This window comes from Euprymna scolopes, chromosome 16, assembly GCF_053919585.1.
Source record: "Euprymna scolopes isolate OS-2025 chromosome 16, ASM5391958v1, whole genome shotgun sequence".
In the NCBI taxonomy this organism is placed as follows: Eukaryota; Metazoa; Mollusca; class Cephalopoda; order Sepiida; family Sepiolidae; genus Euprymna; species Euprymna scolopes.
This window is the reverse complement of record NC_136497.1, coordinates 110,483,112-110,501,261: the sequence shown is the minus strand read 5'-3', so window position 1 is coordinate 110,501,261 and position 18,150 is coordinate 110,483,112. Positions and strand designations below refer to the sequence as shown.

The window sequence follows — 18,150 nt, the reverse complement described above, 5'->3', positions numbered from 1 at the left end:
CTCGGTGTTATTTCTAACAGTATCGACAATTCCACTGGAATAACTACCGCGATAGCACCAGGTGGCCGGTCTCCAGCTTTTGACCAGTAACATTTCACATTCTCTTTAATAAACCTTTTCTGTGTTACCTTTTATGAAGTTGTTACGTTCGTCATTTCAGAAGCTTGTATGGAATTATTTATTTTATTAGGTTGTGCCCTAAAAGCATTTTCACCCCTAAAATAGTGACCCCGACGTGATATACAAGCAATTCTGAATGGCGAGCCTTTTTCTTCATTTTTTGCAAAACCCGACACAGCATAGAAAAGCCAGCGACCTCCCCCTCCCCAAAAAGCGGCATTTTACACTGACGAGCGAAAACAACCTTTAAATGTCACTTATCACTTGAGAATTTTCTAGAACACTGTTCTAATTCTGGACATTCTTTTCGGCGAAAAGAAAGACAAAACATTCTCGTTGAACAAGATAAACTAAAAAGCCGAAATATGGTCAAAGACATGTGTCGCATAAAAATAGCTGAAAACATTTTAATGGAAACGCATTTCGTAAGAAAAACTTCTTATAGTTTCACGGCGAAAAATAAAACGTTCCAACCGGATACGTTTCCTTGAAACAAAAAAAAAAAAAGTGACTAAACATTTTTTTTGTTTTGGCTAAGAAGGACGCAAGCATGCACGCACACGTGCATACACATACACACTCAAGCAAGAGACAACCGATACAGACAAGAGAACTCCCCCCCCAAAATGTATATATATATATATATATATATATATATATATATATATATATAATATTTCTCTACATCTCTCGGCCAAAGAAAACGTAAGTACCCTTTTAAAAAGATTTAACTTCAGGCTTTACGTATATACACATTTAAAAAAATCTCTCTCTCTCTCTCTCTCTCTCTCTCTCTCTCTATATATATATATATATATATATATATATATATATAGACACACACACACTTACACAAAAACTCACACACACACACACACACACACACACATATATTAACTCTTTTACCACTGCCTTTTCCTTTCAAGAGTATATTTTTCTATTTTATTTTTTTGTGGAATTTTTTTTTCTGTCTTTTAAGTATTTTCTCTCGTATTTTTTGTTTAGTGTTAAATATTTCCCCTTTTTTTCCTCACGTGGTCCTTCGACAATGTCCTATCTATATTTCGGATAGTTAATTTTTTTTTCTTTTCGGTCTGTTGTCGCTTTCTTTATAAATATATAAAATAGTGGCCGCGAGCCTTCGCAATGATGTCACAACCTAACGACATCATGGATTTGGCTATTTTAAAAGCCATTGAGAGACTCACTCACGAGGTAAAAAACTTGGCAAGCTGGAGCCGCAGTCACTCTAGACTAACTCCTTACATACAGGCCACTACCGTCGCCACCACTGCCACTCAAACAAGCCGAAACTGTGCTTTTATCACAGTCGTTTTGGTATGGAGGCGCGGAAATGCAAAAACCCCCGTTCATACATGAACCAGGGAAACTAAGGTCTGAGGAGCAGAGCATGGCAGGCTCTCCACGGGATATTTTCAACAACCGTGCCTATTTCATCACAGACTCCCTATCCCAAGCACGTTGCTTGGTTGATACCGGAGTGGCCTGCAGTATCTGGCCACTGAAACTTCTCACAGAGAAGCCTCCAGTATCGTCCATCACACTGCAGGCAGTAAATCACTACCCCATCCCCACATACGGTCAAATTTCTCGTTCTTTGGACTTGGAATTATGAAGAGACTTTACGTGGGTCTTTACTATAGCAGATTTACCCTACCCCATACTAGGTGCGGACTTCCTGCACCACTTCAACCTGATAGTGGATATGCGCAGATGCCGGCTGATAGATGCAAATACAGAACTTTCTGTCTCTGGTGTAAAAACAAACACCCCCCCTCTATCAGCCTAGTATTCTTCATTGCAGCTTCAGATAACCCATATCAGACCGCCTTACACTCCTACCCGGAGTTAACAAATTTAAATTTTGTGGTAAGTGAACCCACGCACACCACAAAACACCACATCGAGACTACAGGTGCTCCTGTTTTCTCACGCCCTTGCCACCTCCCTGCTGATAAACTTAAGGCAGCGAAGGCAGAATTTAACCATATGCTGCAGCTAGGAATAATACGCCCCTTGTCCAGTCCATGGGCTTCCCTTTTGCATATGGTCCCGAAACGAGACGGAGATTGGCGTCCGACTGGGGACTACCGACGACTCAATGCCATGATGATACCTGATCGTTATTCAATCCCACATATACAAGACTTTGCTTCCTCTCTACATGGTTGTAAGACCTTCTCCAAACTAGACCTAGTTAAGGCTTACCATCAGATTCCAGTGAATCCGGCTGACATACCCAAGACTGCGGTAATGACTCCATTCGGAGCGTTTGAATTCTTAACTATGCCCTTTGGTTTACGAAACGCGGCTAGCACATTTCAGCGCTTCATGGACGAAGTAGTGCGTGACTTGGACTTCGTTTATATAGTTAAAGACGACATTCTTGTGGCAAATGCCTCACCTGAAGAACATGTCACTCACCTCCGCCTACTATTCGAACAGTTTCAGCGATACCAGGTTAGGATTAACCCTGATAAATGTGTTTTCGTAGCATCATCACTAGTTTTCCTGGGCCACATTATCAGCCCAGACGGTATATCTCCGTTACCGGAAAAGGTGAAGGCTCTACAAGACCTTCAACCACCCACTTCACTTCGCCAACTTCCTTTGGTTTGTTAAACTATTACAGGTGCTTTATTCCACACTTCATAGATCTCCTAGCTCCTCTTTCCGACCTGTTACGTGACAGGAAAAAGAAAAATGAGCAAATCTCACTTAATGAGATCCAGCTTAAAGCTTTTAATGAAGTGAAAACAAAACTGGTGACATCTTTACTTTCACATCCTGTACCCGATGCCCAGTTTTCACTGGTCGTTGACATATCAGGCACAGCTGTAGGTGCAGTGTTGCAACAGCAGCACCAACAACAGTTACAACCTCTCGCATACTTTTCAAGACAGCTGAAACCGACAGAACAACATTACAGCACGTTTGGCCGTAAACTCCTGGCAATGTACCTCACAGTGAAACATTTCCAACATTCACTCGAGGGCTGTCAATTTGTGATCTACACCGATCACTGTCCGCTGACATGCACTACGTTCTAAGCCGGACAAATATTCTCCCCGTGAAACGCGCCACTTGGATTTTGTTTTGCAATTCACCAGCGATATCCAACATATCTCAGGTGAGCAGAATGCTGCAGCAGATGCTTTGTCCTGCCTTCCCATTAATTCCCTGTCCTCACCATCGGATATCGACTTGCAACAGATGGCGTTAGATCAGCCAAGTCTGGACACGTTGGATCTGTCGTCACCTGAATTTGCAGCTTGCAAATTCGCATACCTGCCCATGCCTACCTTGGACACGCAGATCATTTGTGACACTTCAACGGATTCACCTCGACCATTCGTTCCAATGACTCATTGCAGAGTTGTTTTTGACACCCTGCACAATTTGGCACACCCCGGATGCAGAGCCACAGTGAAGCTGATTACAGCTAGATTTTTCTGGCCAAATATGAGGCGTGATATCACTGCCTGGACACGTTCCTGTGTATCCTGCTAAAAGTCAAAGTGCACAAGCATATCTGTGCACCCCTTGGAACATTCACCACCTCAGACGCTCGGTTTAGCCATGTGCACATCGACCTGGTTGGACCATGACCGGTCAGTCAGGGATTTACTTATCTCTTGACCTGTATAGACCGTTTCACACGGTGGCCTGAAGCCATTCCCTTCACAGACATTTCGGCTGAGTCTGTAGCGTGAGCCCTTATATCAGGCTGGATATCGCGTTACGGAGTTCCCACCACCATCACCACCGATCGTAGCATACAGTTTGAATCCCACCTCTTCTAGGAACTCTCCAGGATTCTAGGGATCCAACGTATTTGCACTACAAGCTATCACCCTGCTTCTAACGGGATGATTGGACGCTTCCATCGCCAATTGAAAGCAGCATTACATGCTTACCCTGACCAACAGCGATGGAGCCTTCTTGGCTGTCGTGCTGCTATCAAAGAGGACCTGGGATACTTTTCAGCAAAACTTGTATATGGAGTACTTCTATCGTTGCCAGGCCAAATGTTGAGCCTGATAGAGTTAACAACAAGCGATTCAGCTCTGTATGTCCACAGACTGCAATCTTATTTTAGTAAGCTCCCACCGATGCACACTAGGGAACAGACCATTAGATCTTTGGTCCCAAAAGACATTTCATCTTGGACTCATGTTTTTCTTAGAAAGGACGCCGTGAAAGCCCCCTAATTCCACCTTATACTGGCCCCTATCGCATGCTTTCACGTACCGATAAACTTTTTACTTTAGATATTAGTGGTAAAAGAGAAACTGTCTCTATTGATAGAGTAAAAAAAGCCTTTCTTGACACAAAAACACACGAGCCACACATTCCCCTAACTTTCACACAGCATCAAAACATGCATACACCTGAAGTAAATGCCCCAAATGAAGACAATCATGTCACTACTACACGTAGTAGTCGATGGGTACATTGGCTGAAGAGACTGTGTAAAATTTTGTATTTCTGTTAAGAAAATATTTTTTTCTTGTTTTCCTTCTTTCAAAAAAAAAAGTTGCAAATATTCCCCAACTTTTCACACAAAAGTAAGAACATTTTTTCTTTCTCGTAAAAATAAATACAATAAAAAGACATTTTTATTTTTTGCTATTTGTTATGCTACCTTTTCTCTGTCGGCTTTCAGCCTAATCAGGGGGTTATGTAGCAGAAACAAATGGAACTTTTTTCTTTCATGAATCAATGCCTCTTCCCTGTGCTATTTGGCCACACATTGACCAATCAGGGTACGGCGCATTGATCCTTCCTATCCCCTAAGGAAACCGGTCAGCATCCGGTTTGAAGAATAACAACTCGTTCTTACTGAGAGAGGCACCAAACGGAACGGACACCTTTTCTTCACTCTCTCTCTCTCTCCACCTCGGTGTTATTTCTAACAGTATCGACAATTCCACTGGAATAACTACCGTGATAGCACCAGGTGGCCGGTCTCCAGCTTTTGACCAGGAACATATCACATTCTCTTTAATAAACCTTTTCTGTGTTACATTTTATGAAGTTGTTGCGTTCGTCATTTCAGAAGCTTGTATTGAATTATTTATTTTATTAGGTTGTGCCCTAAAAGCATTCAATACCGTAAAGATGTTTTGAATTTCAGAATAATCGGAAGTGATTGGACAAGACTATGCAAATTATAATTTGGAGACAGTTGGACCGTGAGAACTGGAGAGTGAGCTTTCGAAATTTAAAACAAAAACAAAACAAAAAACAAACAAAAAAAACGCCTGAACCCCAGAATGTAACATAAAATAAATAAAAAGTAATGATACAACAAATATTTTGCTTTGAATGACTTTGAATCAAAAGAATCTGACTTTTTACAAGTCTGGAACATCTGTTTGACATTTTTAAAACCTTTTATCAATTAAATTTAAAAGTTCATATTTATTCGATTGAATTGTATGAGATTTTTTTTTCTTTTTAAGCTATTAAGTTGACCAGAAGTTTCTTGCAGAATTTTTAATTTTGGTTTCAAATGATGTATTTTCAAATAAGTTTTCGTTATAATATCTTTATTTTATGCATCATTTTAAAGAGCATTTTTCTCTCTATCTAATCGTTTTAATTATCAGGTGCCCAAAAAAGCATTTGCCGATTTTTGTTGACTTAAATTAGGCTCCTCTTTTCATTACTAATAATCATAGTTATGCAGAAAACAACTTGTATTGACAAGTAAATTTTTGAATGGTCTCAGTTTTTATAATTTATTATAAATTTTTGAATGGTCTCAGTTTTTATAATAAATTATAAATTTTTGAATGGTCTCAGTTTTTATAATTTATAATAAATTATAAATTTTTGAATGGTCTCAGTTTTTATAATTTGTTATAAATTTTTGAATGGTCTCAGTTTTTATAATAAATTATAAATTTTTGAATGGTCTCAGTTTTTATAATAAATTATAAATTTTTGAATGGTCTCAGTTTTTATAATGAATTATAAATTTTTGAATGGTCTCAGTTTTTATAATTTATTATAAAAACTGAGACCATTCAAAAATTTACTTGTCAATACAAGTTGTTTTCTGCATAACTATGCTTATTAGTAATGAAAAGAGGAGCTTAATTTGTCAACAAAAATCGGCAAATGCTTTTTTGTTGACTAATGTTATTTTATTTCTTATTTATTATGACTGATAAAAAAATTGATAATTCGTGCTTGTCTATTGTATGAGTTTAAACTCGGCACAAGTGTTTCATCTGCTTCTCGCATGCTATGCACAGTGTTTGGTGAAGGTGCAGTAAGTTAAAGAACTGCATGAAACTGGCTTCAAAAGTTTCCTTCTGGCAATGAAACCCTTGAAGATGAGCCTTGAGCTGGACGACCAATATCTCTAAACAATGATGATGTAAAGTCAGCTATAGAGTCAGATTCATGTCTAACCTGTCACGAACTAGCTTCGAGGTTTCATATAAGTGATGAAACCATAAGACTTCATTTGCACCAGCTGGGAAAGAGATGGAAGATAAGCAGATGGGTAGCATGTGAATTAACGCCAGCAAATAAACTGCAAAGGCTTTGCATACGTTTTGATCGAATTATGACGTGATGAAAAGTGGGTCATGTATACGAACTTTAAGAAAAAACATCATTGGTTATCGCCGGGGGATCCTTTGCCACAAACTTTAAAGGGACTACTATTTAAAAAAAACAACAACTTTTGCTCTGTGTTAGGTGGACATGTCAAGATAATGCTTGACCACACGTTGCAAAAATTACCCTCGTTAAGATAGTAGAACTAAACTGGGAGATTATGCTCCATCCACCGTATTCATCAGACCTCTCTCCAACAGATTTCCACTTGTTTTTGAGCTTAGATAATCATATGAAGAACAGGGCATTCAATATTGAAGATGACTTGAAAATGAAGATGCATAACATTTTCCAGAGTAGAACAAAATACTTTTTCAAAAATGCAATTACTAAGCTGCTTGGGAAAAGGTCATAGAATGCGAGGGTTCTTATTTTGATGAATAAATACACCTAATACTTAAACTGTGAATGTTTAATTTCCTTCATAAAAATCGGCAAAGACTTTTTTGGGCATCTGATAACAATCTGATTTTAAAACAATTATGTCTTCTTTTCAGAACGTTCAATACAAGATGGAAAATAAACAGATCTGCTAATTTTTTAAAAAATTTCAATTCAAGCTAGGCCAAAAAGCTGTTGAAACAGCTTGCAATATCAATGAAGCATTTGGACCAGAAACCACTATTGAACACACAGCACAAGAATCATGAAAATGATGAGCATAGTGGTCGACCATCGGATGTTGACAACGATTAATTAAGTCGAAGCCAATCCATGCTCAACTGTTCAAGAACTTGCTTCTGAATTAGACGTAACATATACAATGAATTCCAACCACTTAAGAGAGATTGGAAAGACTAAAAAACTTGATAAATGGGTGTATCACGAATTGTTCGACAACTGAAAGAGACCTAGTTATGAAGTGTGATCTTCCCTTTTGTTATACAACAAGAACGACCCGTTTCTCGACTGGGTTGTAACTTGCGATGAAAAGTGTGTTCTTTACGACAACTGGTAATGCTTAGCTCAGTGGTTAGATGCTGACAAAGCCCCACAACACTTCCCAAAGCCAGAGTTGCATCAAAAGAAGGTCATGTGACCGGTCTCATCCATTACGGTTTTTTTGAATGCAGGCGAAACCATTAAAGTGGATAAGTACTGCCAACAAATGGATGAAATGCATCAGAAACTTTAAAAACAACACCCAGCATTAGACAACAGAAAAGGCTCAATTCTCCTCCATGAGATTGCCTGACAGCACATTGTAAACCAACTCTGCGGAAATTGAACGAATTATGCTATGGAACTCTATCTCTTCCACCATACTCTCCAGACCGCTCACCTACCGACTACAACTTTTTCAGGTATCTTGAATTATCTTCCGTGTAAGAAATGCTTCTAAAACCTAAGCGATATCAAAAAGCGCCTTCAGCAACTTCATCACCACCAGAACGCAAGATTTTTACGTTTCTGGCATAAATACACTTGTTTTGCGTTGGCAAAAGTATGTTGATTCTGATGATCAATTAATTTTTGTTTGAGCCGAGTTATATTCATCTGAATTTAAAATTTCAAATCGCAAAAACTTCCTTGTTAACCCGATAAAGAAAAAATAATGAGTCACAATGAGGATGTGTTTCATTGAATTGTTTCAGCTGCAAAATTTAGTTTGAACCTTACTAAATAATGACCACAAATGAAGAATATAAAATGATAAAGAATATATTGCATTGTTCTTATTAGAAGAGGACTGATGTTATATGTTTGTTGTTGTTCATATTGTTAGTAAGAGAGTCTTAGAGTGTTCATTTTGTGAGATAGAGACAGGTCTTATATATAAAGAGACAGGGTACATGTTAATACAAGAGAGCCGAGAACATGTAATACACAATGAGAGGAAGATATTTAGATATATGCATAGAAAGACCGAGATATAGTTTGACATTTATGCTTTTGACAGTTCTGTGAATGGGAGTGTTTCTATAACATTGACACATATTTCTTTACCTATTTTTGAGATTATGATTTTCACAAAGTTCTTATAATATGAATTGACAGTACCTTTTCTGTTGAATATATAACATGAAGACGCAGATACAAAAAGATGAAGTTGTTTGTTTATTCCATTTCAACCGGTCAATGGCTTTGCATCAAGAAATTCAAGTCTCTACATGATTCTTTCTTCTCCCCTTCACTTCCAATGTTCTATGTCAGCTCTGTCTCTGACTCCCCTTCTCTCTTCCAACATGTGCATATCAGACTTGTGTCTTGACACGCCTCGCGTTTTCAAGCATGCATCCCTCTTCACATGTTTTTTACAAAACCGATTTCTCTAACCTACTTTACAAATATATTTAATATTTTCTATTGTTCTGATCTAGATTCCTTATTTTAATTTCATTTTATTAACAGAAACAAATTTCATCATCACATTCCTTTTTTCAATAAACAGATATCTAACTATTTTATGTGAACTAAACAATGGTTAATTCCACATTCCATTTTCAATAACATTCTGTATTCTGTATTTATTTTAACTTATGATCGGAATTCTCAATTCCAAATCTAGCTTTGCAAGTTCGAATCCTCGACTATCCTATCTCTTATTTACTCACTTACAAGAACAAGCGACTGTTCTTTAACAAAATACAGCCTGGCACAAAATTACAATATTCTTTTCATTATTAAATGTAAACTGAAGCAATAATATAGGATGTCTGCCACTCGTCTTTTGTGCACATGTGGTCGCATCAATGGCAAGGTTAACTGATTGAGGTTAATGACTGTCTTTGATATGTCTGTCCTGTCCCAAACTAATGAATACTTGATTCCACTATAAGGTAATACTGGAACAAAATGGCGGTCATCTAAATGACGAGACCACACTATTAACAATTAACAATCTTTTATTATTTAATTATTTGATATTTGTTGGTGCAATCCAGGATTTTATTTGATATTTTGCTCCATTTTCAGTAGTAGTAACAAAATAGCAATACCTTCTTTTGAACAATAGACTATGGCCGAGTTTTTAAGTTTATTATTTATTTATTTTTTTTTCGCTGCTAGAAATAATTGAGATATGCGGCCAAGACTTCTGTTATGAAGGCCTGATGGTTAGCCTCTGTTATGGCTGTAGTGCCAGAGACACAAAGGTTAACACCATTGTTTTCCTCTTTCTGCCTGGTATATAAATGAGTTGAGGAACCCATCTGTGTGTCAGTATTTACTTTTGTTTTTATTCATATTTTTTGTTCCTCATTGTTTACAGCTTTTTTACATTTTAAAATTTTTTATTAAAAGTTGCCCTCTATTAATAGAGGGGTACACTCATCTGCAACTCAAAAGATATGTTTAATGGCTTGGGGAGAAAGCAACCAGATAGATTCTTCTTTCTCTATAGTTCAGCATCTTATATAAAAATTCTCATATATGGTCCAGTATTTCACCCCCTAAATTTCCAGTGCCTGTTTAAAATATTCCAACTGATATGAAAAAGAAGGAAATTTCAGCATTAGAGTATATTTTTGATATAAAAATATATTCTCGTGTCGCTTTATAGAAAGAATCCTGTCTCCTCTCCAGGATGGTAACTACTGATTGGCATTTTCCAATGGATGTTAAAATTTGAGAGTGAATTTGAAAGGTATATCCTTGCATACAAACCCAACATTAAAATATGCACATGAGATGTACTATTTTATAATTATACATTATTAATCTGCTAAGTGTTATCAGTTATAAATTTTATCAAACACCATAAATTTTTAAGCATACGGGGGTCGTTCCAAAAGTAAAGCCTCCGATTTTTTTAACTCAAAAAATTGAAGAGCTACCATTAAAACGAGCGAACTTTTGTGCTCCAAAATTTATTTTTCTACATAGTCACTACTATTCTCAAACACTTTTGCCAGAAGTGAACGATGGCTGCGCATAGTCATCCAGCACTTGCTTTGTCATACGAGGATTGTTCCAAAAATAAAGCCTCTTTAAAAGTTGAAGAGCTACGAAAATAGAAATGGTACTATTACAACAAGCAATCTTTTGTGCTCCGAAATTTATTTTTCTACATAATCACCATCATCGCCAATGCACTTTTCTGAGGAATTCAATAATGTATTTCTGATTTTGATATACGTTCATGATAGGGTTACTTTCTTAAAGTTTCACACCATCAATATCTGCAACAGAGAGATAAAACTTTCAGGTCATGAATGCATGTCATCATAACAATGCAATTTGTAATCCCTCTGATCAATTCGGGTGGAAAAAATAGAAAGCATTACTTTTGGAACCACCCCTCATAATTATTATGTTAATTAGGCTCATATCATATTTGATTAGATATGACCTAAATGTGGAGTTGTCAGTTATTTTAGTTAAAAAAAAGAAGAGAAATGTTTTAAAAAAAATCAATCCAGAGAAGCTTTGAATTGCAAAAGTTTACTGATGAAGAAGAGTTTCCTGTTGGATAGACAATCTGTAGAAGTCTTGAATTGTAAAAGTTTGCAAACAAAGAGCAAAATTCCTTCGTGCATGGACATGAAAAATGATGTGTGGGACTTTTAAAAGATCCAGTATGTTTTATGGAGTGATTCCAGTTTCTGATTGGTCACTAGCAGATCGTTGTTCCATTTCATTGGTTAGTTCCTCTAACCCCTGTCTGTAAATAGAACCTTCCAATAATCATACCCTCATTTATTATGCCAAAAATATTGCAACACTAAGGATAGTAGGACTGTCATCTCTCAGGATTATGAAGGGCAGAGAATTCAGATTTTTAAATATGTTTTCGAATGATTTGGAATTGAAATTTGTTTTACAGAATTTCTTTCTAACTGCGCAATCTATTTTCAGTTTCATCTGAAATGTTTCTCTAGAATGGTTGCAAAATGCCATTTTATTTTCTTTACTGATGAGTGCAACTTATAAAGACCAAAAGTTTCTTCGGAATAAAGGTTAATAAGATGGCAAGTTAAAAGGTGAAGACCCTCATTGATTAATGAAATGCGCAATGAAAAAGTGGGTATTGTTTAACGGAGGCTTTGTTGTTATATTAATGAGTTATTAACATACACACGACTTAACATCAAACATGTTCGCTACAACATGCTGTTAATATTGAAATCGATTGATTGTGTTCCGACATAAAGAGGTTACAATACCTCTGCATAAAGAAGTAGGTCTATGATATCACTACATCCCAATTATCAGATAGAAAAGAAAAAATATAGTTCTGATATTTGTGTTATTGGATATTTGTGCGATATCTTTTTGGCCTGTGTATTTCACAACCATTGTATATGTTTAGTGTTTTGTATATATTCAGTGTTTTGTATATGTTCTGTGTTTTGTATATGTTCAGTGTTTTGTATATGTGTAACACCAAAGAGAGGCAGCGTGAAATCGTCAGTGACCGTTAACTTTTAGTTGAGACGCAGTAGCATTAGTTGGGAGAACCTCTTTGGTTGTTGAGGACATGGGGCGTCGTCCTCATCTTGAGAATCGCCACCCCCTGGGGGGGGGGCGAATGTAACACCAAAGAGAGGCAGCGTCAGACCATTAGGGTCGATGTGACGCTTTTATTTAACGTTAATATTTTATCCCGGGCAATATCGGGTAATTGAAAGATAGATGTTAAGATCTTATTCCGGGCAACACCGGTTAACTAAAAGATATATATTAATATTTTTGTCCCGGGCCGACATCGAAAAAGAAGAAAGACTTACTGGCTTCAATTCTGCCAAAGTATTTTTTTTTCCTTTCTTTCTTCAAAGCATAATTCGATTGTTGATATTTTTTCTCTGATTTAAAGTCGCATAGACGCATTGGTCAGGTTCAAAGAACGCGCCGACCGTTTGTGGTTGACAAATTCAAGGACACAATTCATGTGTCAGCTGGAACAACAACAGATAGATTATGTTTTTGCTTTGAACTAAAAACTACATTTGTTGGCGTCACAAAATATATTTGTGACAAGATCAAAACAAAGATAAATAATTTCTTTGGAATTAAAATTTCACACACGCATTTGTCGGCTTCAAACAATGTTTGTCGAATCAAATATTAAATGATTTTGTATGACTCTGATAAAACCATTTGAACCCAAAATAACATTCCCAACTGTTTGCATTCTCAAACCGAATCGCAGTTCGGAAATATAAATCAATAGATTTTTGCCACCGACAATTTTCAATAACATATTTTGTCGAGATGTTAACAGGAATAATAATTTGTTTATGTCCTTTGATAATGACAAGTGTCACATCTAAGGGCAGAATTCACAAAGCATTTTTTTTTGGACGCAGTTTTCTTACTTACGCAGTTATCACGTATTACGCAGTTTGGAAATTATCCAATGAGAGAAAACTGGTTATTTTCCATCGGGCGTTTTTGATTGATCGGGGAGGAGTTAGAATTATTCTTGGATTGTGGGAGGTGGCCAATTTTTGTCACCAGTCAAATTATCCAATGAGAGAGGATCAGACGATTTGGTTATCTAGCATTCTGATTGATCGGGAAGGAATGGGGAATTGTCGCCCCACCATGTGCTCTACTATATAAAGACCAAGAGAGTCAGAGCAAAACAGAACAGAAGAGGAGAAGAACAGAAGTCGGAGCAAACCAGAGCAAATCCGAGAGTCAAGCCACCTCACCTCTCCTCTCTCTCTCCCCCCTCGCCTATTCCCCGATAACTAAAAAGGGTTAAATTAATAGACCTGTGAATTCCAGCAAGGGGAAGCCCCACTTAGAAGTTTAAATGCTTGCTTACAAATTCATACTCCAAACTGTACATATGTTTGTATATATATATTTCTTTTATGGTTTTCTTTTAATACATTCTATATAACCCAATCTCCGGAGTCTTTGTTTATTCAAAATTCTTCGATTTGCTGATGTGCTGATGTTTTCATTACTATTTTTTTTTTACTTGTGAAACTGCTTCCGTCAACGAGCACCCGGTATCTCCAAAGACGAAATCTCTAGACGATCACAGAAGATCCGGCCTTGTGGACATTGCAGCAAAGACGATTTCACCAACGCACTGAAGAAGAGCCTACTGTGTTTTGTATATATTTAGTGTTTTGTATATGTTTAGTGTTTTGTATATGTTCAGTGTTTTGTATATGTTTAGTGTTTTGTATATGTTTAGTGTTTTGTATATGTTTAGTGTTTTGTATATGTTCAGTGTTTTGTATATGTTTAGTGTTTTGTATATGTTTAGTGTTTTGTATATGTTTAGTGTTTTGTATATGTTTAGTGTTTTGTATATGTTTAGTGTTTTGTATATGTTCAGTGTTTTGTATATGTTCAGTGTTTTGTATATGCTTAGTGTTTTGTATATGTTTAGTGTTTTGTATATGTTTAGTGTTTTGTATATGTTCAGTGTTTTGTATATGTTTAGTGTTTTGTATATGTTTAGTGTTTTGTATATGTTTAGTGTTTTGTATATATTCAGTGTTTTGTATATGTTCAGTGTTTTGTATATGTTTAGTGTTTTGTATATGTTTAGTGTTTTGTATATGTTTAGTGTTTTGTATATGTTCAGTGTTTTGTATATGTTCAGTGTTTTGTATATGTTTAGTGTTTTGTATATGTTTAGTGTTTTGTCTATGTTTAGTGTTTTGTATATGTTTAGTGTTTTGTATATGTTCACTGTTTTTTACATGTTCAGTGTTTTGTATATGTTCAGTGTTTTGTATATGTTCAGTGTTTTGCATATGTTTAGTGTTTTGTATATGTTCAGTGGTTTGTATATGTTCAGTGTTTTGTATGTTTAGTGTTTTGTATATGTTCAGTGTTTTGTATATGTTCAGTGTTTTGATGAAATTAAGTGAAATTTTTTTTCGGAGAACGTCGTTCCATAACGGATACATACAATTTAAACTTTTTTCGATATTTTCATTTTTTAATGTCTTGACTAAACTGTACAAGCACTACATCACATTACATCATCAACATTCTAATCCACATTTGTCATCAATTGAAATGAATGGCTCTCGTCTTCAGGAGGCCTCAAGTTTTGACAAGCTTCTGGGCTTGACCATTACTCCTGATCTTAAATGGAACACGTATATCAAATCTGTTGCCAAGGCCGCTGGAAAAATGGTGGGATCTTTCTATCGATCCAGTAGATATCTCACTGCTGATGCTATTCTCTATCTATATAAGAGCCAGGTACGTCCAAGGATGGAATACTGTTGCCACATCTGGGCAGGATCTGCTAGAAAGGACTTGTCCTGCCTTGATAGAGTTCAAAATAGACTTCGTAGCCTCGTAGGAGATGTCCTTTTCTCCTCCTTGCAAACTCTATCTCACAGAAGAGATGTTGCGAGTTTGTCTCTGATGTATCGTTATTTTCATGGAAAGTGTTCAACTGAGCTTCAATCTATGGTCCCCCCTCGCCAAACTTTCACAAGAAACACTCGTCTAGCTGTAAACACTATCAATAATTTCCCCCACTCTTTATCTGTCCCTAAACCTAAACGTAGATTCCATGAACAAAGCTTCTTTCTTAGAACTGCACGCCTGTGGAATTGTCTTCCGTTTTCCTGCTTTCCGGCTGACTACAATATGGTTGTCTTCAAGTCTAAAGTAAATAAGTTCTTGATGAGCCGTTCCATATAAGTCATTAAATTTACCAAATTTTCATTACTAATGATTACTATATTGACCAACTTCTACTGTACACTCTTTAACCCTTATCCTTGAGTGGCCTCTGGGCCTTGATAATGTGGTGATGCCTTTGTAAAAAAAAAAAAAAAAAAAAAAAAAACAACTATATATATATATATATATATATATATATATATACGGTCGTTTGTGTATGTATATATATATATATATATATATATATATATATATATGTGTGTGTGTGTGTGTGTGTATCTGTGTATGCGTGTGTATGTTTTTGTATGTATATATATATGTATGTGTGTGTACACGTATGTATGCACGTGTATATGTGTGCGTATGTATATATATATGGATGGTTGTCTCAGTATGAATATGTATGCATAAATCTATTAACGTTTCATTCTCCATCATAGAGATAATTCCCTTCCTCTCCTCTCTCTCTAAACTCCCTCTCCCTCCCTAACTTCCACGTTTTTCTGACACGCGACTTGTTATGTCAACGAACACATTTGCAAACTTGTTTCTTACACGCAAAAATTAGTTTAAACAGAACCCCCCCTCCATACCCACATTCTTATACAATTCACTGTTCTGGTAAAATTACGACCCACTTTAATCATTTCAAATTTATATTGTATATAAACCAAGTTGTAGCTTTTTTTAAAAACAATTTTCCAAAAGGTTGAAATGCGGCCTCTCCATTGTTTATCCTTCTTTTCTAGAGAGCTCTCAACTTTTATAGTTTTTTTTTTGGAAGAGCTCTTTTTTCTTTTTTTCCCGTTTTTTTTTTTGTGGCGGCGATGGGTTCAGGGTTGCCTGACGAAGTCTTATTGACTGAAACAGATAGCTGTTTGTAGCGACTATATGTAACTGCTTACCCTCGAATAAATAATTAATATATATATATATATATATATATATATATATATATATATATATATATATATATATATATATATATATATATATTGATGAACACACACACATACACACATATATATATATTCTTCATAATAATGTAATGCAATAGATCTACTGGTATGGAAATCCAGTGATTATTAGTTTTACAACATACTGCTGGCTGTAATATCGAACATACCCATTCCTGTGTCTCGATACACCTTCTATCATTATATGTGATCAGTTTTTTTAAATAGTCAACCATATAGGAGCCTATTCGTGAGCAGACACACACACACACACACACACACACACACACACACATATATATATATATCTATATATTCTTTATTGGTCTTACAAAATATTATTGGCTGTAATATTTTATAAAGACAATCCCAGCTAAATAAAAGATTGCTCAATATACCAGATTGAGCAAATAAATTATAATTTAGTAATTTAAATTTTATGACGTGAAATGGTTAAATTTCAAATCTAGAATTTTTGTTATATGCAAGACAAAGAATACAATTCAAAAGTATATCTTTTTAATCTATAAGTTTTCGATGTCTCAGAGGAAAAAATATTAGCAAATTATAATTTTAATTATGATTTTCTATGTTTATTGTATTTAGCAAATTAGGTATAAACCATTATAATATTTGCTAATATTTCATCCTCTGAGGAGATTGGTAAACATTGAAAACCTATAGGTTAAGGAGATATACTTATTAAAATGTATTCTTTGTCTTGCATATAATAACAATTCTAGATTTAAAACTTAACCATTTCACATCATAGAATTTAAATTACTAAATTATATATATATATATATATATATATATATATATATATATGATGGACTCTCCCGTCGATTTCGACGTATGAGGTTCAGACAACCCATATTTCTAAAACTCATTTATGCTTTTGCCTCTGATGACTTTTTAGTCCAGCAAGGGACTTGCAGACAAGGCCACAAATAGAACATGAATGTGGATTTAATGCTGCAGATATTGGTTCGGCTGGTAGTCGTTTTGCTCTTACTCTGTTTTCCTTCAGTTGCCTTAAGCTTTCAGATTGAAACCTCTGGAGACCTTCAAAACACCTTGATCTCCATCCTTTTCGGTCATTCACCTCATCTTCAAGACTCCTGTATGTTATGTTCACTGCAGACAAGTTACTCTTCAACTTGTCCTTGTACCTAAGCGAAGGACGTCCGACAATTCTTTTACCACCCTCAAATTGACTGTACATCGCAATTTTTGGAATTCTGTCATCGGGCATTCTCAATACATGACCAGCCCACCGCATATATATATATAGTAATTTATAAAATATATATGGCGATTAAGCTACACTGAATATTCTGCATTTCATCCATCCATTTTATTTCAGTATTTAAATTTGTGTATTTCTGTTTTATTAAATGCGAGTTTTTTTTTTTTTTTTTTTCTCGTCCAATACCGGCTTCCATCTTATCTCGAAATTACTTATAACGTCACCAACTTACTTTCGGAAGAACCCCCCCCCTCATCCGCCTTTTCTTTTACATCGTAAGCTTCTTAAAACGTGACTAGCTTAAGTTCAGAATAAAATCACGCTTTCTTTTAACGGTTTATTTAAAAAAAAAAAATGTTTTGAACGCCACTAACTCATTTTATTCACTACAGTTTGCAATTTGGAGACGGAATTGTTTTTGTTGAGATAAGTGATTTCAATTTTAATCATGCTTTTTATTTTAGATTTAAAATATTAATAACTCCATTTTATTTCAGTATTTAAATTTGTGTATTTCTGTTTTATTAAATGCTAGCTTTTTTTTTTTTTTTTTTTTTTCTCGTGCATAAATGTTTATTTATCTACCGAGTTGATTGCAAAAATAGATTACGAATTGTACTC

The 18,150-nt window shown here is 35.6% G+C and overlaps 1 protein-coding gene across 1 annotated transcript in view; it reads right to left on the bottom strand.

Moving 5' to 3' along the window:
• Positions 1-18,150, bottom strand: part of LOC145296048 (uncharacterized) — a 181,904-nt gene that overhangs the window by 2,127 nt on the left and 161,627 nt on the right. The gene's annotated exons all lie outside the window — the stretch shown is intronic.